At 43.1% G+C, this 27431-nt stretch overlaps 1 pseudogene; it reads right to left on the reverse strand.

Annotated features, from left to right (window-relative positions):
- The window catches only part of LOC131410472 (aldehyde oxidase-like), a 58488-nt pseudogene extending 34440 nt beyond the window's left edge, over window positions 1-24048 (reverse strand).
- Window positions 24049-27431: the final 3383 nt, after the last annotated feature.

Below are 27431 nucleotides of genomic sequence, written 5' to 3' on the forward strand. Positions count from 1 at the left end.
GAATATAAATCTTTCTTCCTGATAATAAATCTTTCTTCCTTATAATATAAGACTGTCTTCTTCCTAATGCTCATGTATTTCTTTAAATTTCAATATCAAGATTATTTTACTCTTTGTATATTGCACAGAAGAGAATGATGATATCACGACAATGTTTATAGAAAATATTGAGGACAAGCCTTCAATCAGAAGAGCCTTTTTTTTCTCTTTTTAGTGAAGAGGTCTAAAGATATAATTGGTAATACTCATAACTTGGACAACCCTGATAAAGAACAAAGCCAAGGGAGATGCATTTTGAGTAATGATTCACTAACGTTACTCTTTCTTAGAGACCCAAGGGGTAAAATGTCTTGCTATTGGTTCTGTAAACACCTTAAATATGTTTCATTAACCAAAGCAGAAATTAAGAAACATAATGTCTCCCCCAGTATTTCAAATGAGAGAGTTGTTAGCTTTCCTAGTTGGTTGGTTGTTGGGAGAAGAAGAATTGGAGGTATGAAGAAAGAAGGGGTTAAGAGACATGATATAGGCCAAGCTCAGAGACCAGGGTGAAGACTCTGGCTGCTAAGGGGCAGGTGATGGGAGTGTGGGAGGTGCGAATTCCAGGAAAATTGCCAGCCAAGCAGCCACGGGCTACTCTCTGCAAGGAGAGGGCAGCTCTGGGCCTGGAGCTCTGCCCGAGGAGCTGCCTGCTAAGCAGTGCTGAGCAGCCCCATCCACGACTCACTGGCGCAGCACTGCGTTTGGTCCTAGGGCCGAGGCCAGACTCTCGGAGGCTTTCTCTGGAAGCCTTGGGGGTGAGGAGCACACAGTAGGTCAGCCAAGGTGAGGCCTGGAAAAAGCTGGGGAGGTCTCCCCTTCGCACCCCCTCGGCTGCCCCAAACTGCAGGTCACGGGTCCCGGAGCCCTGGAAGAGGCAGGGACTGGTTCTTTGAGGTGAGCCTCACAGCGCAGGGCTACATCACACAGCAGGAGGGAGGGCAGGACAAGTCATTAACAGAACACATACTGGTTAAAACCTTTACGCGGGAGGGAGAAGAAGCCATAGAAGCTGACCTGCTTCCAACTCAGTATCACTAAGGCACCTGAGGAAAAGGGCTAAATACTTTTGTATTTGGTTGCCAGCGTGTGCAATTTGAGAAAGCCTATTCAGAACATACGATAAATGCGACACTTGAATCCACCTAAAGTGTATGTCATTTCAATCACAGCTGCCGACTTTCTGGAGTCAAAGCTACCCTGGTCCGAGGAAAGTGCTCTGAGGCCCTTGCTCTGTGGAATCGAAGGGGAAGACCCTAACTGTCTGGGTCCCACGACCAACTAGCGAGTTTTCTTCTCATGCACGTGTTTTGCTTTCTTTTCCTTTCTGAACATTTGGATTTAATTTAGCAAATACCATGAATGGAAGAGAGCCATCATGGTTATGATGGGGAATGTTACTAAAGATAGCTGTGAGAACACACTTCTCCGATGCCCGCTGCTGCTCACGGGACCGAGAAGAGTGGTCCTCACTCACTGCCAGCCCAGCTGAGGGACTCATAGAACCAACCTTCGGCTTGAGACAGACCAGAGGTCTCCAGGCAGGGGGCGGGCCTGGACCATCAGGAGGGAAAGGAGAGTGGCACGTGTGCTTCGAACACATGTTCAGCAATTTTATTGGTTATTTGGAAAATGATAAAAAAAAAAAAACCCTATTGTTTTCAGAATACAAATGACAAAAAGTAAAATATCAGGCAAATTTTGACTGACAAGTATATGCAGAACGTACAGTCATTTCTAAAATTAACTTGGCATAAGACACGTGTAGGATGCTCTAAACTTATTCCTATTTCATATAAAATTTACTGTTTTACACTAAAGAATACACTTATTGATAACATTTCTTGTTTTGATGCCCATGTTTGTTTCATTTAAATGAGAACTTCAATTTTGCAATTACTATAATAGAATGCACAAAAAAGGAGTATTGGCTGAGTTTTTTTTGGTTGCTGTGTTCATCCTGACTTTATAAACAAAAAGCAGATTACCAAGAAAAATAATTTAGAACCTGGCCCAGGCACCATTAAATAAAGGGAGATAGTGGCCATGAATGTAGGGAAATAGGGAAAATGAGAGAAAATTTTGCACATTGGGGTTCAGGTATGGACAAGGATTTGCAGCAGCCCAGCCCCACCAGCTCCACTGACACAGCTCATTGCTTTGTCCTCAAGACCAAGTGCCCCAGCAGGTCTCTTCTCCCTCTCCTTTGAGGAGCTGAGACGGTGATCAAAACAAAACAAATGTACGAGGCCCCATCAGTTATGGTTTCTCATATTCCCAATGGTAGGGATGGACTCTCTCCATAAAATACCCACAAAGCGCTGTGCTCTGATGCCTTTTTGGGCTCTCAACTTGAACAACATTTGAATGAAAAATCACCTCTATCTTTTTTTAAAATCTAAGAGGCTTTTCCATCCTGAAGAGCAAAATTCCAGGTAATTCATAAGCTTAGATACTGAGGAAATATATGCGTAGGTTTCTATAAAGGCTCTGGAACTTTCCTACAATGTAATACTTTTTACTGCAAATAATGAACCACATTATCGCATGGAAAAAAAGCCTCTTGACCCCTGCTGTGAGAGCCTGCCAAAAGATTGAAGAAAATACCAAAATATATCTTTGTTCTTTCTATTACCAAATACGAAGTTAATTATTTTAGTGGAAGATATGACTTTTTTTTTCGCAGTCAGTGTGACGAATCTACTGGAGAAAGGGTCTGTACTTGATTACTTGTTTCTGCTTGTCTGTGGCTAAAGATACGATGGAAGAAAGAATGTCGTCTCCTCAAATTGGTGATCTCTTGGAGCTGTGTCAAAATGCTTTCAAAGCAAATGGACTTACTTGGGGAAAAATATGCTCATCATGAGTGTTGGAGTTGCTCTAGCAATGTGGATATTTGTGTGTGTGTGAAAAACCACAAGGAAAACAAAAGCGAAACTCATCCGTGTGAGAGATACACTGCTTCCAAAACTTTGACTTCAATCTATAATAACAGACTGCCTTTTAAGATGATCAACTATGTGAAGATTATCAGTTTTCTTTGGATGATGTGAATGCCCATTAATTTGTTCTTGTTCCTTTCTGAAGCTTACTCCATTGTCAAGGCCGGGTTAGGGGATTTATAAGCTGAAGGCCGCAGCTACTGTATTTTGCAGACCACCAGGGAAGACGGCAGCTGTTTTTAACTTTCAAAACGATCACTTTCAATGGACTTTGGCATATTTGAATTCTTGAACATACTGAACCTAAAACCTCAAGGGATAGACACCAACTTCAATGTTCATTACGACACACTGTAAGCTTTCATCACTAAATCCAACAGTAGAGTCCATGAACCGATGTTTTAAAAAGCCTGTTCACGTTCTTGCCTTAATAAAACTCTCAAGGTAAAGGTTCTGGATAATAAATTTAAGAAAAAACACCTGGAGTCTTATCCAGTTTACCAACAGGATGACTTCACAATCTTTTTGTGATGTTGTGGCAGAAAATTCCATTTGAAAGTTACAAGGATTTCTGTTCTCTCTAATACTCAGTTTTCATTAGGGGAGCTCGAAAACAACTCTTACAACTTATCTTTGCTTCACCTCTAAGATGTAACTCACAGAAAAAATACTTGGAGAATAGGGACCGGGGGAGCAGAGTGTCTCCACACTCAAACAAAATAAACCAGCAGCTCGCTTAAAAAGCTTGACTGCATTTTCATCCCCCTCCAAGGGCTGTGTTTTCTGCCCCTCCGGAAATGAAATCAAAGCAGCCCCATGGCCCTGACACAAAAGTGACTTTGTGCTCCGACTTCTACGGTGCCAAGGGCAGAGGGCATGTGGCAAGCTAGCCAGCTCGTGCATGTCAGTGGTACAAGGCCACAGGACACAACACACGGCCTTCAAGATCAAAACAGACTTTTTAAAAAAATTTACCATTGTTAGCTTTGTCTGTAGTCATAATTCTTCATTGACTTTGAAATGTTAATGAACACTCTCAGAGGCCATGAGTTCATCAGAAGAGGAGCTCGCGTTTACCAAGCTTGAGAATCACTGAGAGAGAGGTGGGAGGTCCAGGTGGAGGAGCCACAGCCCAGGCCCCTTGAATTCAAAACACAGAAGCCACTCACCTGGAGCCTGAAGGTACCGCAGTCATGTCTGGAGTGCAGATCTTCTAACGCACTCTCGTACTTGTCTGCAAGGCCAGGATAGTGAACAGGGTCCTGAAAAGTAGAACCGTTGTAGGTATTTAAAATACGTCGGTACCAGAATGGTCTCGGAAGCGAGGCTGGCACGGTTCTGAGCAAGCAGCTCTACTCTGAAGTCTGACATTCAGTAAGATCTCGCCCAGTTCAGAACCCCGGAAGTGCAAGCAGCTCCCGCACCCACACACTCGGGAAGGTCCATACACACGGCTGCACACGATGAAGAGCCAAGTGAATACGTAGGTCACTGACTTCCAACATCTTTATGTTTCTTATGATTTTCTCACGTGCTTTCCTAAATGATTCGAAGACTTACAAACCAATAACACAGGAAGATAGACACTAAGGAAATAAAGTGGAAAGGAAGAGAATGGATAAACCAGAAAAAAGTCAGAATCAAAACAGACCACTGTCAACGAGCACGAAACTCGGCTCTGCACCACCTGGCGAACCCCGGAGGAGGGACATGCAGGGGCTGCACCCCTCCCCAGCCCCACAGCAGGCGGCGTTCCGGGCCCAGGGGGACACTTCTCAGGGCTGAGGGCAATGAGTCATTTGGGTCCTTCCACAAGACCTTAACCAAGACACCTAATGGTCATTGTTTACATTTTAAAATTTTAATAGAAAATTAAAGCCAACGAGGTTATTATTTTTAATAACAGAGGAGTAGTGACTAGAGGAAGCTGAATTGAAGGTACAAGACGACAAGGTGGAAGCTTTAAGTCACATACACTTGATTCACTCAAGAAAGTGTATTAGTTTGCTACTAATTGGAGGAGTCTACGATTGGCTATCTTTTTTACCTTTTGATTACATGGTGACAATATGTCACTTATATATGATTTCAAGCCTCTATTCTCAAAGATTTGATGAAACCCTTCTGATCTTAGTTGTTCTCAGCTGTAATGAGAAGATACATTCAGAAGCAAGGATAAGAGAGAGCTTTGTGCCTCTTATTTGAACTGATCATACTGATTTCTATACACACGAGGAATGTTCTCAGCTTCTAGTCTACTTTGGTCGGCGGGTTGAAGGGTGGGATTAATGAGGCCAATATGGTTCAAGTTCCCTGTAGGTCTAGCAAATTTATGCAGAGAAAGTGTTTTAGTTGTGTCCTCCCTAGCCAACTATCTTGTAACTCTAGTCGTTTGTCATAAGGGAGACCAGAAAAAGGATGCCTGCATGATTACTATTATTATTATGACTACTAGGCGGTCTTCATCACGTTCCTCTGAAGCACTAGGGACCACAGGAAGCCCTTTTCCTACGATGTCCTGTTTCACAGTCACCTTGTGGAGGGGCTGCCGTCATCATCTTATGGGTGAGAGAAATGAAGAACGTCAAAGGCATGAAGGTGAAAACCTCCACAAGTGGAAGAAAGGCTTCACTGAGGGAAAATATATTCAAATCATGACAAGTTTTCTGCATACTATCTAGACACACAACAGGGAAGAAACAAAATAACTGAGTGGCGTTAAACAGAATCCTGCACAGCTCTGTGCTAGACTTGCAATTCTTCCCCAAACTCACACTCATCAGCAGACAGCCCGATGGAGCCCCGCGAGTCCACGGGTTTCTAATTCGGGTTGTCTTTTCTATTCCACAGCTACTGGGCAGGGGGCCGTTGCCTCCACTTGGGTATCACCAGAGTCCCCAGTACTGGGAAAGCTAATACACGGTCAGTTCCATTTACCATCGTCTTCAGAGTCTGTGACACCTTCAGGTAGAACTTGAAGAGGAAGCTGACGATGAGAGTCCTCTTGAACTCCACCTTTCCGCCCGGAGCCCCAGCTGGAAGGGAGACTTCACCCAGAAGCAGCCTGCAAGCTGCATCCAGCATCTCTTCATTCCAGGGCCTGCGGGAGTCAGAAGAGCAGACTCCTGGCTGACAGGACTCCCTGCCTCACAGGCTCAGCCAGCGTGTGAGACACAGAGCCACAGTTTAACGAAGGAAATAAGAATACAGGCTTCGCAGTCGGGCAACCCCAGCTCGAGTCACAGTCACCCTCTCAAGGCGTCGGGCCTGGGCCCGCCCACCACTTCCTCAGCTGCAAGGGAATAATAGGAGAACCCACCTCAGGAGGGGTCATGAGCAGGGAATGACAACCCGTCTTGAGGCCTTAGGCCAGGAGTAACTGACCCTGTATCACGAGAATGTTATTGTGTGCCAGGCTCTGTATTAGGCCTTATTTGTATCCATTCATTTAACCCTCTCAACTGCCCATGAGGTAGGGATGATTATCCCGCTTTGACGGATAAGGAATCTGAGGTACTGTAGGTCAAGCAAGCTGACTGAGATCACATAAGTAATGGACATTGAACTGAGATTTGGATCCAGGCGTTTGGCTCATTCAAGTCCATGCTTTTAACCATTGCTCTCTATTACTTCTGAAATGGTAAATGATCCCCGGTAAATGCTCGAGAAATATAGGCTATTAATATTATCTATAGAAATAAAAAGTCAGGTAAGCAAATGCGCTTAGCCATTTATTATAAAAACAAACTCCCATAACCTATTTTTCATCATGGCAAATCATTCTCTCACGATAAAGAATGAAAATTTACTCATTTTGCTTACCGTGTCCATGTACTACTGGGAGATGGGCTCTTGCTCTCTCTTTCTCTTTCCCTCACTCTCTCTCTTTCACACACACACACACACACACACACACACACACATGCACACACACACAGACTATATGATGCCCACTTCAGAAATCACTAAAATCAAGACACATGGAAATAATCATGAAATCTGATGGGAATTCCACGCCATTAAATAAAGAGGTAGTAGGCACTTTTCTCTTGTAATTGCACGTCACCACAAAATGAGCTGCTCCGTTACTCGGAGTCTCAGCGCACGACGCCATACCTTCCGATGAGTTTCTGGCAGGAATTCTTTGCACAGACGGTGGTTGGACCCACGCCTCCGTACGCGATGGATAACTCCCTAATGACGCCATCTCCTTCTCCAAAAAAGACTCTCATTCCCGAATTGACTATCGCGAGCGCATTCTGCTGCCGCTGGGCTTGTCGGAAGGCTGACACAAATTCCCACTGAAAGCACAAGTCAAGTGGCACATGTAGAAACACAAGAGTGACAACTATGCACTGGGCAGTTTACGTGTGTGGCCTCACACGTCCTTGTCACACTCCCTGTTATGGGCTGAATTGTGCCCCCTCAATCATATGTTGAAGCCCTAACCCCTAGTACCTCAGAATGTGGCTGTATTTAGACACAGGGTCCTTAAAGAGGTAATTAAGTTAAAATGAAGTCATTAGGCTGAAGACTAATCCAACATGGTGGTATCCTCATAAGAAGAGGAAATTTGGACACAGGCATGAACAGAGGGAGACTCTGTGAGGACACAGGGAGAAGATGGTCATCCATAAGCCAAGGAGAGAGGCCTCAGAGAACCCAACCCTGCCAACACCTTGATATCAGACTTCTAGCCTCTAGAATCATGAGAAAATAAACATCTGCTGTTTAAGCCCCCAGTCTCTGGTTCTATATTACAGCAGCCCTAGCAGACTAATGCCCCTCCGAGGCAGGCTGGATTATCCCCATGTCCCAGACGAGGACTCTACTGCTCGGAGGGATTCAGTAATTAGTTCAGTGTCACAGTGGATCTTGACACCAAGATTCAATCTTCAGTCTGACTCCAAGCCCTCTTTCTTTCCACGAAGTTCTATTGTAAATGTATTCTTTTAGCTTCTTTCAAACCCCAAGATACAGGTAGAAGTACATATTCTAATCTTATTTAGGAAAAGGCCTCATGTGACAAAGAATATTTAAGAATCTGTAAGAAAATAACTTTTGAGTTTGCGTTTGGGGTGGGGAGGCGGGGAGAGCGGGGAGAGAGAGGGAGAGAGAGGGAGAGAGAGGAGATGGCAGAGATGAAGGTCGCCTGATTCCGGGAATGATACATAACACAAGTGAAAAGTGACTACACACAAGTCCTCGGAATCCCCCCTGTAAACACTCAACGCCTTCTCTTAACCCCCATGTGTTGGAATTAACAGCTGCAGGCTCACAGGTAAAACCAAGAAATCGAAAGGACACTCTCACCTTCCTTGAGTAGGGGATGTTCACCGAGACCAAGATTTCTTCAGGCTTAAGATCCAGACTGGGGCACTTTCTGAGAAACTGCTCATTTAAAGGAATTTGTCGTTCTCCTTCTGTGGAAAGAAATGACACCTTCCCTGGAATCCGTTCTATTAAACAAGCAAACTTCCAAAACTTTGGAAGTAGTTCTACCAAATAACTGAGGAACCTGACTGTTTAGGAAAGGGCCCACTCTTCCTATGCTCATGAATCTCTCACCTACGACGGCACCTTACACTGACTCCCCCAGTCGAGGTCCTACCTTTTTTTTTTTTGTCTTCTTTCCTTGATTTTAAATAAAAATAGCTAGCAGACTAGCCCAGAGGTCAGTAGAACAGGACCTGAGCAGTCCTCTTCCTGAACAGCACAATTCATTTTGAGCTTTACAATTAGAGAGTAGATATTAATATTCCTTTTGATATTCTGATCTAGTCATCCAACAAACATTTATTGTTTATAACCAGGAACCCTACTAGGTACAGTAGTGGATAAATAAATTGCCTTTAATGAATTTTTATACTAGTGAGGAGCTGTCTCATTTGTTTACAATCTTTCCATCACCTAAATAATTTCTGTTCTTTAATCAATATATTGAGGGGAGCAACCATTTAAAGCTATAAAAAAATATGACATTGAGACAAAAGCTTTTGATGTTTATATTCACATCACAAAACCTATTTCTCATTGTATGATTTTTTTAAGGAATGTTACTTAAATTTATAAGTCTGAATGCAAACCTCCTTCTTTAAGAGAATTTTGTGGTTTAGATGATACGAAGAGGAGGGATTTAACAATGCAGGTAATAGAAAGCTAGTCCATGTTTTTAAATGAAAATAAAAACAGATGTAGAGAGGACCAATTAAAACTTCATAATAATTGTTAACTATGTTGTAATAAGAGTAATAAATTATATTCTGGATTTAGTTTCAAAAACAAAACTCAAGCAAATAAATATAGAATGAAGCCCAACCACAGATAAAGGTCTGTAGGTTTCCATCAACAACCAACTAAGAAGGAACACACAGCATGATTTGGGTGCCACAACACGCCTGTACCCCCTGGAGAGAGTCTTCAAGAAAGGGCCCAAAGGTTCTCAGCAGCCTCTTGTTCTCTCCACTATTCAGTTCACGTGGGGACACGCACATCGCAAGCACGGTCAATGTAGGGTGACCAGGATGGGAAAGCTTCTAGCACCAGGCCTCAAAAAGAAGAGGATGAAGACATTGGGAGTGTGTGGAATTAGGACCACGCTGACCAACGTTCCAGCATCCAGACAGGCAGAGAGAGTTATTGATATTACAAAGAATAGTCATTTTCACAACTGGACCTCCTGCCTCCCCAGAGAGAAAAAGGGCTAGGAGGAGCAGGTTTAATAATCCCCAAGAAGAAGCTGTCACTCACCTTTTGACAGCAAGTTGAGGGTACAGTTGCCCACGGCCAGGAGGGGATTCAGATCTGAATCCAGATGCCTACTCACGATGTGGCCCCCTAAAGACTTTTTAAAATAATGAGTTATTTTCACAACAGTTGTGTAATTATAAAACCACAAGTGATCAAACAAGGATTAATCAAGGCTTTGGAGAACTATTTTTTTGTCTGTTCCAAAATAATGAAAATGTCATGATTTGTCAGAGACAGTCACCCAAGGAATGCACACCAGAGTCTACTGTCACCAAATACATACAGCCATGTTCCTGATCTGGGATCCGGCCAGAGTTCCCAAATGATTCAAGAGAGCATGGTACGTCTGCGTCTTCTCCTCTGGGAGCTTCTGGATCACTTCAGCCAGGATGTCCTTCACCTGAGCCAGGCTGAGGCCAGCACCTAAAGTCAGCCCTGAAATGAATTCATGTGTAAATAATGCAAAGAGATCACTGCTGACCTGGAAATGTCCATTAGAGCAAAGCCACAGACAGGGGATCTTTATGCTGGATACATGCTGCCCTGCTTATTGGTGGTGATGATGGTAACGGTGATGGTGGTGGTGCTGATGGTGGAAGTGTTGTTGGTGATGGTGGTGGTGCTGATGGTGGAAGTGATTGTGGTGATGGAGGTGGTGGTGATGGAAGTGGTGGTGTTGATGGAGGCAGTGGTGATGGTGATAGAGGTGATGGAGGCCAAAATTTTTGAACACTCACTGTTCAAGCACTAGGCTCAATGCTTCACAGAATCTCCTTGAATCCTAACAAACATTTGATTGTTAGGCCCCATTTTGCAGATGAAGAAACTGAAATTCAGAACTTGACTAAGTTCTTACAGCTAATACATGACATAGTCAAGAATTAGACTCCAGAGCAGGACTCCACACCCACATTTATCTTACTTCTCGTCATTGCCATTAAATCAGTTTCCTTTGTGGGAATGGACAAGCCAGTCTGGAAGCTGCTTAATGCATAAACTTGCTTTGCTTACTACTGTGCTTCTGGAGAACAAAGACTGTGTTCCACTCCTCTGTATCTTCTATCCAGCACTCAGCACAGTACCCTTCATTGACTAGTTGTTACATTTCTCTGATAGAGCAGACAAAAAAAGTTCTTCACTAAAATCCTAGACTATTCAGATGATTAGAAACTCATATAACTCTAGAGAATTCTGCCCTGAGCCAACTCCAGAATGTTCTCATTCTTAAAAGAAGAGAATCTCTCTGTATATTACAATTAGGAATAATTCTTCTGCTGCTTGTCTGCTGGGCAAAGGAAATAAATTGATTAATGCATTTTAACTAAGAAAACAGGGACCACGAGAACTCACCATTATCTGCATAGTTTACAACACTCAGTTCTTCAATTCTATCAGGAGAAATTATAACTGGGTGAAAGACGCCTTTAAATTTCATGTCAGGCCCTAAAGGATTAGAAAAAAATAAAATTTGAAATTGTGATTAAAAGTGATATCTTTAAACATACAAAAACTACATATCTTTCTATTGGTCTGTTCATGGCCCAATCACACACACAGAGAATGGCCAGGTGGACTTTCACTAACCTTAGGGGACTCTTTGGACTTGTCAGCTTCACAACTTGCCTGACAAGTCCAAGACAACTTGTGGCTTACTCAAAATTCTCTTTGGAAAGACTCTAGAAGACTCCTCAAAGAAGTAGGCGTCAAACTGAGTTTACAACGAACACAACACAAAGATCTTATAACTGCAGCTTAGGAAAATCGTGTCATGCCTATCGAGACACCCCCACCAAGAGAGGAAACAAAGAGCAATTTCAAACATGAGCCCAGCTCCGTCTCCACACGGAAACCAGGACAGCTGTCACTGGAACTGCTGTTTCTGAGCCGTGATGGAGCAGCCTCCTGGGGTCACTCTGCACAGTGCTCTGATTAGGGGCAACAGGAATTCACTCATGTAATGGGAGCTGTGAAAGTCTCCTGAGCAATGTCAGTGTCTTGAGGAAGTCAAGTCTAAACAGTTGACAGTGCTATTTCTGACTGCTTTACCTGGGAACATGCGTATGTGAGGTTCTTTCCCCCAAAGGCCTTTTCCTCAGTTTCCTCCTAAGAGGTCCCTGGGGTTCCACATACCCACAGAGGTGTTCCCCATGACAACAGGGGCCTGGGGATACTTGACTTTAGCTTCTAGAAGTTCCCTCAGGGTCACTGGAGAAATCCATGTCATTCTATCTCCACTAAAAACCCTGGTCCTTTGTGGTTGTTTCTCAGCCATTATCTATTGAAAAAGCAAGAGGGATTCAAGATCATCTCGTGACAACATTGCCACCTGTTTCTGCTCTATCGTCGTGGGAACAGAGAAAGGAAATGGAGACCTTTTTAAAAAAATAAAATAAAAGTGACCAAAAAGTAGAGCTTTACTCGGAATCAGAGTTCAAATTCAAAGTATGACAACATTTGCCTCCTTCTGGAGACTGTTCTCATGCATCTCCCTTTGGTGTTTTTATATCTCAAAGGAACTCATTTCAATGTTTAAAAATATCTTAACATGTTTAATTTTGTCAAATCATTCTGTGGAATAATAAACTTCAGCAAAACTGGAAGTAGAAAACATGTCTATAGCTACAAATGTGATGCCATCATGACATTTTTTACAGATACTATCTGCTGCTTCTTACAGTCAACTGTCCCCTCGTGGTGACTCCACCCTCATTCCCCCATCTCCGCCTCGGTCCCATCCTCTAGAACTTGGGCCAAGGATGGCAGATGAATATTACCTACTTGCCCACCAGCTTTGGGAGGATCCATAAGTAAATACCCTTCCTGGCATTTCACCATGAGTTCCTCCAGGACGAGCTCAGCTTTCCTTACCATTAGCTCTGGAGGAAATATCAGTTCCTGAGTTGGATCCAATGGCAGAAACTCCTCTTCTGGGAAGAGGTTTGGACTTGTCTTAAAAAGAGAAAGAACCAGGAGTTATTGTTATCAGGCAACTCTAACTACTTTAAATCCTTTGTGGAATGTCAGAAGAAGACAGACATACAGCAGACAGACAAAAAGGCAGCCGGCCAGCCACAAACAGCCCCTGGATTCTAGGTCAAGGGCTCTAACACAGACCTGGTCACTGGCAGCTCAGTGGTGACATCAATGGGCCTCCACAGCCCTCAGTCCCCTGTACTCCTCTCTGCAGTCTGGGAAAGCAGAGGAGGCAGCAGCAGCACCAGACACTGCTGAGAACCAGAATGTTTCCCTGAACGCCACCGCTCCTATCACGACTCCCTCTGCCTACTCTTGCATTTCCCTACCATCTCCACTTTGCTTCTGGCCCTTGAAAAAAGACTTGAAAAGGGCTTTTTTTTTAAACTAAGAGACATTAAGTGATCAATGTGTTTTTTTCTCCTATAGATAGCTGTACTTGACCTCAAATGAAGGATGAAGTTGTTAGGACAGATTTTCCTTTCATGGAGATGGGTGAGAATGGGAAGGGGACATGTTGGCGCACCTCACATTCGTCAACTTGGGCAGCCACTTTCCCTTCCTAGGAATCAGCTGGTCTGTGCTCATGTCCTGAGAAAGCCTCATAAAAACCTTACACTTCACTGACCTCGTTCCCTTCCCCGAATCCTGGTACTCCATTTACTCCTTGATCCAAACAGCAGACCCCATTTACTTTACTCTGACAGCAGCCGGAAGTCTAGAGGGTAAAAAAACAAATAACCCAGAATTTATTGCTGATTCTACCAAGTATTTTTTCAGCTTTGTTGAGGTATAATTGACAAATAAAACTGTATATATTTGAAGTGTACAACGTTATTATTTGATATATGTGTATTTTGTTAAATGATTACCATAATCAGGTTAATTAACACATCCATCGCCTCACATAGTTACCATTTGTGTGTGCGTGTATTGTGAGAACACTGATGGTCTACTCTCTTAGCAAATTTCAAGTAGAAACACAGTATTAGTAACTATAGTCACCATGCTGTAACTTAGATCCTCGGAGCTTATTCATCTTATAACTGAATGTTTTTACTCTTGAACCAGCATCTCTCCATCACCCCCAGCCCCTAGACCCTAGTAACACCATTATACCCTCTGTTTTTATAAGTTCAACTTTCTTTTTTCTCTTTTACATTCCACACATAAGTGAGGTCATACAGTATTAGTCCTTCTCCATCTGGCTAATTTCACTTCTGATAAGGTCCTCTAGATTCATCCATGTTGTTGCAAATGGCAGGATTTCCTACTTTCTCAGGACAAAAAATATACACACATAAATATATACACATATATAACACATTTTTATATATATATGTATACACACACACACACACACACACACACCTTTATCCATTCATCTGTCGATGGACACTTAAGTTATTTCCATATCTTGGCTATTGGGAATAACACTGCAACGAAGATCTCTCTTAGAGCTCCTGATTTCATTTCCTTCAGGTATATATCCAGAAGTGGGATTGCTGGATCCTATGGTTGGTCTATTTTTAACTTTTTGAGGAATCTCCATACCGTTTTCCATAGAGGCTGCGCCTTTTTACGTTCCTACCAACAGTGCACAAGGGTAACCTTTTCTCCATGTCCTGGCCAACACTTGTCTTTCTAACAGCCATTCCAACAGGTATGAGGTGATATCTCATTGTGGTTTTGATTTGCATTTCCCTGATGGTTAGTGACGTTGAGCACCTTCTCATGTACCTGTTGAGCATTTGTATGTCTTCTTTGGAAAAACGTTTATTCAGATTCTTTGCCCATTTTTTAATCAAGTTATTTGTTTTTTGCTATTGAGATGCATGAGTTCCTTATATAATTGGATATTAACCCCAATCAGATAGGTCGTTTGCAAATATTTTCTCCTGTTCCGTAGATTGCCTTTCATTTTGCAGATGGCTTCGTTTGCTGAGCAGATGCTCTTCAGTTTGATTTTGTCCCACTTGTTTATTTTTCCTTTTGTTGCTTGTGCTTTTTGTCATATCCAAAAAAAATCATCACCAAGACTGATGTCAAGAAGTTCTTTCCCTGTGCTTTGTTCCAGGAGTTTTATAATTTCAGAGCTTACATTTAAGTCTTTAATCCATCTGGAATTCATTTTTGTGAGTAGCATAAGATAATGGTCCAATTTCATTCTTTTGCATGTGGATATTCAGTTTTCCCAAAACCATTTATTGAAGAGACTATCCTTTCCCCATTGTGGGTTCTTGGCTCCTTTGTCAATATTAGTTGACTGTATATGTGTGGGTTTATATCTGGGCTCTCTTTTCTGTTCCATTGGTCTATGGGTCTATTTTTAGGCCAATGCCACACTGTTTGGATTACTATAGCTTTGTAATATAGCTTGAAATTAAGAAGTGTGATTCCTCTAGCTTTGTTCTTCCTCAAGATTGCTCTGGCTATTTGGGGTCTTTTTGGTTCCATAGGAATTTTAGGATTGTTTTTTCTATTTCTGTGAGAAATGCTGATGGAATTTGTTAGGCACTGCGTTGAATCTGTAGATCATTTGGGGTAGTTTGGACATTTTAACAATATTAATTCTTCCGATCCACGAACATGGGATATCTTTCCATTTAGTTGTGTCTTCCTCAATTTCTTTCATCAATGTCTTGTAGTTTTCAGTGCACAGGTCTTTCACCTCCTTGGTTAAATTTATTTCTAAATAATTTACTGTTTTTGATGCTATTGTAAATGGGATTGTTTTCTTAATTTCTTTTCATAACAGTTTATTGTTAGCGTATAGAAACACAACTGATTTTTCCATGTTCATTTTGTATCCTGCAATTTTACTGAATTTGCTGATTAGTTCTAACAATTTCTTTGGTGCAGTCTTTAGAGTTTTCTATATATAAGATCATGTCATCTGCAAACCAAGACAATTTTACTTCTTCCTTTCCCATTTGGATATCTTTTATTTCTGTTTCTTGCCTAATTACTTGGCTAGGACTTCCAGTAATATGTTGAATACAAGTGGCAATAATAAGCATCCTTGTCTTGTTCTTCATTTCATTCACTGTATTTGTCATCTCCAGAATTTCCGTTTGGTCCTTTTTTATTATTTCTATCTCTCTGTTAAACTTCTCATTTAGTTCATGAATTGTTTTCCTGTTTTTGTGGAATTGTCTTTCTGTGTTTTCTTGTAGCCTGTGGTTGGTGGGATCCGTGTTCCTCTGATGTCCTCTGAGAGCCCAGGCAGCCCCACACAGCCCCTCTCTGCCCTCCAGTCATGTAGCACTCCTCGGTGTTCTGAACGGGGTGAGAAGGAAGTGGGCCTCTTTGGCAGTGCCCCACACAGCCAGGGAAGCTGGGAGAAATCATTGGTGGACAAGGTCTTTCTTGGCATCGAGCTGTGCACCTTGGGGGAGGGATGACGCAAGTAAAGTGAAACTGTTCCTCCTCCTCTCTGCAATGTGTACAATCTTGTATTTTTTCGCTCCAGTGGCATGCTGGAACTTCTCTGCTGGACTCCTGGATTTCCATAAAGGTACTCTCCTCCATGGGTGATGGTCAAAATTGGTGTTCTTTGGGAGGAAAATGGCAGAAAACTCCTATTTCACCATTTTGCTGACGTCACTCCTCCCTGGCCTAAGTCTTGATTCAAGGCTGGCACCGGCCCTCTGTCTTGACATGAGTACAGCCATGTTTGGCCGCTCCATTGACCTACAGCCACCAGCACAAAAAGAAATATAAAAGCTGCTTTCTGCGTGGTGGGAAACTGGCCCTTCTCCCACGGAGAGAGTTACAAGTTGTAACATTTCAAGGCTCTTGGAGCGTCGCAGCACGGGATGGACTGGCCATCTATGCCGGGCTAAGATGATAACCAAAGAGAACAATGCATGTACACAACTACTGGGCTGGGACATTAGCCAAGGGGCTCAGTGCACGTACGCCACTGATAACCATTTTGTGCATGGGAACACTAGGTGCTTGCTCTGCAAACTCTGTAACTGCTTATATAAACTGCTGGAGACTGAGACCCGGTGAGAGTTCCACCTGTGGAAGGGACACCTTGCCCAGGACGTGTGATCCTTGCCCAGCCGCGTCGATTGACAGGGCTCTCCCGGCAGTGGGGCGTGGATGTTGTGAGTAACTGATTTGATGTGAAGTAATTGATTTGATATGAAGTAATTGATTTGATGTGTTCTCTTTTCGGTTAACCTGGTGTTTCTCCTTCTGGTTGATGTGTCATTTCTCTTCAGCCGATGTGGGTGTTTTCCCTTTCCAGTCGGGCTGATGTTTTTTCCCTCTTAATATTTGACCTATTTGGATCTGTTTGCAGACTGTCGCCTTTACTATCCTCTATATAATAAAATATACCTTCAGTCCATTTGTTTGGAGTGGAAAGTGTCTTTTACGTCTCCGATCGAATCCCTGAACCTCTCATAATACCCTCACCTACAGGAAGGTAGCTGGTCCAGCCTCAGGAGGGGGCTGGCCTTCTGGGGTGAGTTGCTGAGGCTGGAGATGGAATGCTAACCCCAGGCAGGAAGCAGAGTCCCCTCTACTAAGTATTAAATTAAAGAGGTGACTACCCGCTGAAACAATAGAGAATCAATACTGTCAAATGTTATGAAGGGAGCCATGTGTACTTAAACGTAACCAAACTTAACATCTAAAAAAAAAAATCTGAGCTTATGAGAAATTTTGAATAACAGTGATTATTAAATAAGCTAAAATATGTAAAGATCTTATAACAACGCCTGGCACATAGCAATAAATATTATCACTGGTTGATGGTTAATATTAATAACATTTAATATTTTATTAACAATAAATATTAACAAGCATTATTATTATCTCTAGTTACTCATTTATGATGCATTGATTTCATAGTTTAACTTCCAAAGGGCATTACAGACCTTGAGAGAAGAAGCAGCCCTGTACTAGTAACAAAGCCTCTTCCCCCATCACACCTGACAACCCCTACTGTTCTTTTTCATGGGGAAAAATAGACTCAGTAATGTGTTCCTGTCTACTTACCTTACAGAAAGTCTTGCATGTGTCAATTATGGGCCTGTATCCAGTGCAACGGCACAGGTTACCTGAAGGAGAAAACTCAGCTCTGTTACTCGAATAACCTAGAGAGGCACAGCCTGCCAAATGCACGATGGAAACAAGGACCCCATCCAAGAAGGAAGCCCTGGTTGACATTTCAGCCCACCTAATCTACCAAGTCAGATTTTTCCATCAGCACCTTGAGATACGTGGTTGGGAGTCTTCAGGTAGATTTTAACAACTCAGCTATTTATACTTTCTCTCTGTAAACAGTTAGGGTTGCGGTACCTCTGCTCATGACAAGTGCTCAGAGACCACAATGATTTCAAGCTGAACCCTCTTGGTCTACAGTCACATTCAAGAGCTAAGCTTCAGTTGAAAGAAAGATCAAAGGCATTATATAGAAGCAAAAATAATTATTAAACTTTGGAAGCAGCTGGGTACACAATTTATTTACACTAAATCATCAGGCCAGTGTTTCTCTCACAGTGGTTCATATCCCTCATTCTCCCTCCCACCCCCAAATATGGGGTCTCACTTAAAAACAAAGCCAGTGAAGCAAGTGCTCTGAGATTGAGTCCCAGGAAACTTCATTCTTTACAAACTCCCCAAGCAAGTCTTAAGCACCATAAAACTTGAGAACCCCTTATCACTTGTTCACATCATAAACTGTCATGAGATAAAATGCGTAATAAAACCCAAAGGAAACCGGGCAGAGATTCATTTGCTGTGTCTCTCCTTTCGATTTCCATCTGCTCTGGTCTTCCCTGGAACACGTGCGGAGGACCTGTGCACATGGGCGTTAGCCTCGTGTCCTCAGGCAAAGAAGTAAGGTCCTCAGGAGGCAGGAGACAAAGACAAACAGAGCCATGGAGAGTTTCACCAGAAATAGGATTTGGGAGGCTATTCTTTCTAAAAATTGTTTAGAATCTTGTTATTGAAGACCTCTCCCACCCACACACACACTGAGCTCCTGACCTGGATAAAACAGCTCTGCACTGGATAAAGACAGTTCTTTGATATCAGTATCAGCAGAAGATCTCCCTCTCTTTGATTCTGTGTTGATTTCAAGTCTCTGATATTTAATATGGTTCTGAGAGTGTTGGGGAGTGGTGGGAGAGGGTGATGTGGGGAAAGCTAGACTTTTTCCAAGGGTAAATGAATGAACTGGCTTTGAAATTATTATAAAAGTAATCAAACAATAAAAAAGGAAGGAGACTCTTACAGACTAACAGAGACTTAAGAAATATCAGCCTAGTGTAATGTGTGGCTCTTGTTTGAATCCTGATTTGAACAAACCAACTCCTCCACTTATCGGTGGTATAACTCTGAATAAATTACTCTCCCTAGACCTCAGTTTCTCCATCTATGAAATGGAGATTATAATAATGTCCATCTTGCAAAGTTATTGTAAAGAGTAAATGAAATAATCTTTTTATACGGGTTAACACAGTGTGGGGCTCTTGGTAACTGTCCAATATTAGCTCTCACCATCATCATTATTTTAAAAAGCACACGCACATATAACCTACCACCAAGGGCATCAGTTAACTGATCCAGAGTGGGCTCTGGATGGTTCCTGAGCAGCGTGTAGATGGACATCACCATCCCAGGGTGCAGAACCCACACTGCATGCCGTGACACTTGGCGATCCTCTCCTGGGAGCACAAAAAGGTTAGAAATGAGGCATCTTATGTGCCGCCCAGACCTCTGAATGAGAACCTGCTTTTCAACAAGTTCCCCAGGGGATTTGTTTGCACATTAAAATTGAAGAGGCCCCAGAAAGTCCTTCTCATCCTGGGTGTCTCCTTGTCTTGGGCTGGGTGGCCGGGATTACTGGTCCTCACCAGCTTTTGAGCTTCAGTAAAGGTTCTTAGCCTTTAGAACCACCAGGGGAGCTTTCAAATTTCCAAGGCCCAAGCATCACCCAGACCTGTAGACTGAGCATCTCTGGGGGTGGGGCACAGACAGACATTTTTAAAGATTCCCAGGTGGTTTCAATGTATAGTCCAAAATGGGAATCGCTGAGATAAATCCCTTTAAGTCCTTCAGAAAAATTAACCAAATTACACTCCAGTTGAGAAAAAACTAAACTCCAAGTATTTCTTGAGGGACTTCTGTCTGCCCACACGGCCCTAAGGCTTTCGTGCACAGGAGTCTGTTTACCAAGTGCCGTCATTAATTCAGAAAACACTCAAGAAGGAAACATTATTTCTCTACTTCTCTTCCAAGCTTTCTCCTCCAGCATTCTCTCTCTGCAGTCTAAGTTCAGAGCTGCAACCCCATTTGGAAGCCGTCTTCTGGCTACGCTGCAACAACAGCAGTTACTGGATGAAAGGCTGTTCTCCTGCCACTGAACAGCCAAGTCTCACAAGGGTCTCCAGGCAGAACCTGCTCCCGCTAGGTGACGAGGTTCATAGAAAATACACAGAACCCAAGATTCCTTCAGGTCCAGAGAACTTCAAGTTTGCCCATTTTCTATATTGTCCCTACTGTTTCCCTCTTGTACCCTCTCCTCATTAGTGACCCTCACACCTAGATAAAAACAAGTAGCAATAGCATTCTTAGGGGGTGATGTCTAAGTAATTTCAGTCAGGCATCTGAGGTGCCCTTTCACTTGAGGCAAAGTTATAACAAGGTGCTGCCTTAGGACAAAAGCCTCAAAATTCATTGACAACTCCTATTATCTGTCTTCTCAAAGAGGCTTAAATTTAATGAATCTTTTTGGTAGTTGAGATTTTCATTCAGCTTTAAAATCATGTTAGTTTCCACTTTATAAAAAACAACAAAATTATATCCCTCAATGAACATGACTCTCGTTTCTTTGAATTTGGAAGATGTAAGATGAACAGGTCCCATCTAATTAGAATGTAGGAAAAAAACCCAGTGATGTCAGGGTTTTCTTTAAAAAGAGAAAGTCCTCTAGTTTTCCAAGAGCATCTTACCAAGAAGTCAGTCACAAAACACCCACACGGCCCAGGTTTCACCCCTGGCCCCGCTCGGTTTCATCTGTCAACAGTGACCAAGCAGAAGGGCCCAGACCGCCCTGCTGCAGCCCTCTCAGGGACTCACCATGTCATCAATGGTTTTCGAAGCACAGAAGTCCCATGAGGAAGAGGCACACCCTCACCTGAACAGGATGAATCCTGGCCTTGGTGCTTCCTATGCCTTCCACTGTGGTGACGGCAGCACCGTGCAGAGAACAGATGGGGGTCAGACAGGCATTGGCTGGATAATGTCTTCAGAATGCAAAAGAGAAGAAGAAATTACATTGTACCCAGTGGGAAAGGGGACTGAGCATTCACTGAGCACCTCTAATGGGGCAGGTTTTGTATAATGTCCCAGGCTTTGCACATGCATTTCATCCTTAGCTCATGGCCCTTTTACAGAAGTGGAGTCTGAGGGTCAGAGTGATTTGCTCAGGGTCACAGCTGGAGTGTCAGAGACAGCATCAAATGAGGTCTCCTAATTCTAACTCCAGAACAGTTTCCTCTAATGTGTCTTTTTCTCTTGAATGAGGGGCAGACAGTCTCCTCTCTAGTCACATGAGACCAATCACCGAGAGCATCTTCCATCTTCTAGGCAGCTGCTGGGCCAGGGGTTCGTTGGTCAATAAAGTGGATTGGATGTTGTGCTTCAGAAGAAGAAATACAGTGTGGGATGCACAACTCCTCAATCCCACAAACCTAGTGCTGGAAAATGTCCAACTCAGAATGTCTCCCGAAAAGTTCTCACTCACCAAACAGAACTAGAGACAGCCAATAAATACTTGAAACAAACTTTCAATCTCAAAAATAATCAAGAGATTCAAATTAAGCAATGAAAACACCATTTTTATCAAAGAAAATGACAAAGATTTTTAAAAATTGTAATATGCGTAATTAGCAAAGGTTTGGGAAAATGGAACTCATATACTTCTGATAAGAATGTAAACTGATCTAGAACTCCTCTGGGAGACATTTCGCTGGAAGGCACAAAAACCTTCAAGGTGCACACACTCCTTTACCTGCAATTCCACCTCTATGGATGTAGCAGAAAGAAATGGTTACAGGCATAAACAGAAATATATAGGAATGCTAAGTCTCATTTTAAAAACCGAAACAAGCCATATAAGATACATAATCATAGGTTTTTAAAAACTCATCAGATGCTGAGTTCATAAAAAAAACTTACATTAACTAAACTCCATTAAGCACAAGCCCTTCATAAGAGAGAAGAGATACAGCTGTTCTCATCTCTGCCTGCAACGGACAGAGGAGGAGGAATCTGCCTTAGGAAGGAGTAAGGAGAACCCAGACCAATGTTCAACAAACTGTTAATAGCCACATGTGGGCTGATGCCACAAATTAAAATAAACGCTGGACTGCACTCTCCCCAAACTCTTCTCCCACCAGACTTCACTGAGTGCTGAGGACAACAGCCTAAAAATGGGGCAGGGAAGGAGTGCTGAAAGAACTCTCCAGGCACACTGGCCCGTGGACAAGGCGGATTGAGAGAGAGCAGAACTGAGAGAACTGCAGGCTCTCAGGCTTCACAGAGCGCAGGGCAGTTGCCAGCTTCCAGATGCTAAAGACAGGGTGGCATGGCTGCAAGAGATCTCCCAAAGCAGAGACAGTGAGACAGGAGAGCAAAGGGAACTCCCCAGTGACCTAAAAAGTGGGCAGCCAGGCTGTAAAGCAGGGGGGGATCTCCCAGAGTTCAAAGCAGGTGGCTTGGCTTTGGAACACAGGCAGATCTCAAAATGTCACCAGTGCTCAGATCCTTAGCTCTCGTCTGATATCTGTGGAATGATGTAAATTGGTCTAAAATGTGCATAACTGGAGTCTCAGAGAGGGGGGAGGGAGAGAGAGAGAGAATAAATATTGGAAGACATAATGGCTTCAGAAGTTTCCAAAGCCAATAGAAGACATCAACCCACAGATCCAAGAAACTTGGAAAACTTGAAGAAGGATAAATATCAAACATAAAGAGAAAATGTTACATATAATAGGAAGCCATTGGTGATTTTTAGGTAGGAGAGTGCTGTGATCTGGTTTACACTTGTAACAGGCCTCTCTGACTGATGTATGGAGAAGGCGTCTGTAGGGGCAAGGGCAGGTAACAGTAACACAAGAGTGTGATGATGGCATTACTCTTCACTGCCGTTTCAGCCCTTCCTGTCCTCCTCAGACAGCACAAGAAGTCAGACAGCCTTTCACACTTCAACAGGGGTTCTCTGACCATGTGTTATCCTCACTGATGGTACCCTTTTCTTCTAACCCATTCATATTCCCCAGACCTTGTCTGTTTTGTTCATCACTGTACCCCCAGTGCCTAGCACAGTTCCTGTTACATGGTAAGTGCTCAATGCATATTTACCAAAGGAAGGAATGAAACAAATTTCAAAACTACAAAAGTGCAACATATTTGGACTTTGTTGCAAGGTACCTTATCTTCTTGGTAATCGGGTTATATCCTGAGATCATCACCGTGCAGGTGCCACAGCCTCCCCCTCCACAGCCATACTTGGTTCCTGTGAGTTGGACTGGAGAAAGCACAGTTAAAGATCATGTGTTTTCCATAATTCTCTTTCTAGAATAGCTCCAACTTTAGAGGACAACACACATCAAATACTCTTAAATGTATAGCTATGTTCAATACATATTCATCAAATGATACATGTATGTCTTAGCTGCTATTATTTAGAATCTTGTAAATTCTTTATTTCCATTTGTGTGTTATGTCTAGTCTCCTTCCTTTCAATACAACTGGACCCCAGGTTGCTAAAATAGAGCCAAACTAACATTAAAAATAAAAGAAGAGTCTATACATATAAGGGCTTGAGTTTTTGAAAGTATGAGTATAGTGCACATGTGCTCTCATCCTTATCTGTGTCTTTGATGACAAAGTAAAATGTCAAATTATATATAATTCTTGGAATATTTGTGTCGTATTATCCATGTTTGCCATCTGTCTCTGCTTCTCCGTGGCAGAAACTATTAGTTGTTCCCCAATATCTGTTCTCTCCTTCTTCCTTGGTAATAGAAACCCCAAGTTTTTGGCTATGTATGTGTTTGCCCAGAAGAAAAAATACATTTCCCCAGCCTCCTCTGTAGCAAGGTGGGGTCATTACCAAAGCTGGCCAACGGGATATAAGCATCAGTATTGTGTATGACCACCAGGAGGGAAATGTCCTCAAAAAGAGAGGGGTGCCCCCTTCTCCATCTCTTACTTCTTCCTATTGGCTGGAATTCAGATATGATGGCTGGACCTCAGTTAGTCATCTCTGACCATGAGGAGAAAGCTGCACGCTGATGAAGGGGGAGCCGCAGGACATAGGAGCTGGGGTCCCTGATCCACCTACCTCTGGGATTCCCTTATGTGAGTGTGACAGCCACGAGAATGTGCCTCACAGACCTCCTTCAACAGGGGGGTAACTGACCGTGAGACCCAGATGCTGCTCTGTTATATCTATCTCCTCAGTTTTCATTAAGGTCAGGCCTCCCTGGCTGCTCCCCATCACTGGCTCAGAGCTATGGAGAGACATGGGGGTCCTTGTCAACCATCCCCAACGCCCTGATGAACATGCCTTAGACCACACAGCAGTCTAAGACCCTTCCACTCAACCTTCTCTCCCTCTCTTCCTTACAGGTCGGACTTGCGTTGTGGTCTAATGGCTCCCTAAGCCTTCTCTGGCTCCCTCCCTATTTCCTTTCACTCAGGCATTTCTCCTAATAAAACCCGTGCACATTTAATCCCATTTTTTGGTGTCTGCCTCCCAGAGAACCTGAACTAACACAATGAGAAAGAAATAAACTTCTATCTTCTATCTTGTCTAGTGCTATTTGGGATTTTCTGTCACTCACAAGTGAACCAAATCTTAAATATTATACTTTGCCACCACGGATAACCAGGAAATCAGTGTTCATTGTTTTTATGTCCAAAGATCTTGAAAGACCATCAGAATACAGTTACTGAAGCACTTTGAGTTGTGGACTCTTTTGGGAATTTCTTTCTCTTCAGGGGAAAAAATGTACAATCTCCCATTGTCACATACTTTTGCATATAATTTAGTGGGGTCTACACACCTCTGGAAACCCGCTGGAGTTCATGCATAGCAGGCTAAGAATCCATTCCTTAGGTGGCTTTTATTTAGAAAGCGTTTCTAAGGTAACATTTTCAGGAGTAATTTCTCCATTGTTCTTTCACTTTTGTTCCGGGAGATTTCTGTGCTCTCTTTCTCTAATGGACATGATGATTAGTCCTTGAAGATAGAATGTCAATATTGTGACTCTTAATCCTAAAGATGCTTAATTAAGCCCTTTTAACATTTGCTTTAATTCGCATTGCTAGCTTCTCCTTTTTGCACAATACATTTAGTGCCAAAACACAGATTAGGAAGAACATGGTTCTTCTGACAGCCACAGTTGTGCACTGCCTACACAACTAAGACGTAGGACTTTCTCAAAGAAGAACATGAAACCAAAATTGTCGGGAATCTGATTCAGTGTGGCTCTAAAAGATGTTAAGTATCACCTGATGAGGATATGAGAGCTATACACTCACAGGTAAAGCACAAAAAAGGATACGCTTCTTCCTCAGGTATGGTAACAGCATTGTTTCAGGATCGACTTTTTTTTCTATCACCTGCACCAGAAGGAAAAGAAGAGTTATGCACATAAAGGTGAGGGAGCTAGTGTGATATTCGCGTTGGCAGGCTCATCTTAATTTGATGGAAATGTACATTAATTAACTCTTCTACTCGTATTTTCAAGTTGATTTAATGTTTACGGAACACCTGTGATGTACAAATCACCTCTCTTACGTGTGGAGTCTAAATCGTGAGCCCCTCCACCACTTTGCACTGTCCTGGGTCCTGAGTCATCACTGTTCAATAAGGCAGCAGTTGTTTCCACTAACAGAACACCAGTGACTCCTGCCCAGCTTCTCTTAGCGAGTCTGAAGCACGTGAGGCAAAAGACACCAGCGGAGCAGAGTAGAGAAGGAGGAGGTGGGGGTGGCTGCTCCAACAGAACTGCCTCTGAGAAATTGATTTAGTTTTTAAAAAGGACTTGTTTGTTTATCATGTTCAAAGAATTCCAGTTTTCAGAAAGAGATCACACCCAACAGTGGCCCCCAAATCAAAGAAACAAAGGAGAAGATAAAATGTGTACGCCAAGTGATACAAAGGTGTGCAAGCAAGGGCTCACTTCAGAAGCTAGTCTGTGTGGGCAGCCTAGCCACACAGCAACAGAACAGCAGTGCCCAAGGGACGGCATGATTGAAATGTCATGATGGGTTAGGTTTTCCAAAGCGACTGTGTTTTCTCTTTTTTGATTAAAAATGTGGATTTCTGGGGCAGGCCCAGTGACATAGTGGTTATGTTCATCTACTCTGCTTCAGCGGCCCAGGGTTTGCAAGTTCGGATCCCAGGAGCGGACCTACACATCACTTGTCAAACCATGCTGTGGTGGTGCCTCACAGAAAATAGAGGAATATTGGCACAGATGTTAGCTCCACGACAATCTTCTTCAAGCAAAAAGAGGAAGATTGGCAACAAATGTTAGCTCAGGGCCAATCTTCCTCACCAAAAAAAAAAAGAAAAGCAAAAACAATTGGATTTCTTTTGGATTCACAGAACAAATAGAAGCTTGATGCTTTGGAATTTCAGAAGTAAAGTTCACCCTTCACCATGTTATATGAATTTCCCCCTGGGAAGTAGGTGAGGAGGGGACATGTGCTTATTCTGTGGATGCCTCCTCACCCTCAATTTTAAGTGGCCATATGCCTACAAAGTGACGCATGTGCCAATTATCACCGTCAGATCTGTGCCCTGGAGGAGTCCGCCATATAGGAAGGGAGATGTGATTGTGTGTGTGAGTGTGTGTGTGTGTTCGTATGTGTGTGCGTGTGTGTGCACACACTGTAATACAAGGAAGAGTGTGGAGGCCCCCAGGCATCCCCAACTTAATTGGCCCTCAAATGGAACTCTATTTCTTTCCCAAACTTACTCCTTCCTTTCGTTTCCCTAACTCATTTAATAGCCTCACCACCTGCTAGGGCATTGAAGCTTAAAACCCGAGCTATTTACAACTTCTACATTCCTTCAATCCACCACAATCACTGTCACCAAGTCCTGCCACTTACACTTCCAAAACGAGTCTCTACAGCCTGTCACTTCCACTGCCACTCCCTGGAATCCACAGTGGGCACCTCCTGCCTGAACAGTTATAAGGCCGCCTGAGAGGTCTCCTGCCCCATTCTCGGCACCCGCAGTGCCACCCTCCGTTCCACTACCGGAGTGACTTCTAAAATCCGAGTCTGGTCACCTCCTGTGTCTGCTCAAATGCAACACTGGCTCCTGGCTGCCAACTGCCACGCTGGCAATTCCTAAATCACGCAGGGTGCTTGTTAAAAAGAATCTCCTGTGGAATCAGGATTTCTGGGAGAGGGAACCAGAAAATGTGCATCTTTAATGGGCACGCTGGGTGGGTCTGAGGTGAATTTATATTCAAGAGTTCCTGGGATACGAGAAGAAAGTCAAATTCCGTGGCATATCCTACAAGGCCTCTTTGATCTACGCCCATCCTCTCCTGCCACTCACCCCACGCATCCTGAACTCCCGAAACAGGGGAGAACTGGCTGCTCCCAGCTCTGCACGGACTTCTACCCTTCACCACGTCTGCATGCGGGATTCCTTCTGTCCAGAAAGCCCTCCTC

Source organism: Diceros bicornis, chromosome 10 (assembly GCF_020826845.1).
Source record: "Diceros bicornis minor isolate mBicDic1 chromosome 10, mDicBic1.mat.cur, whole genome shotgun sequence".
NCBI classification, from domain to species: Eukaryota; Metazoa; Chordata; class Mammalia; order Perissodactyla; family Rhinocerotidae; genus Diceros; species Diceros bicornis.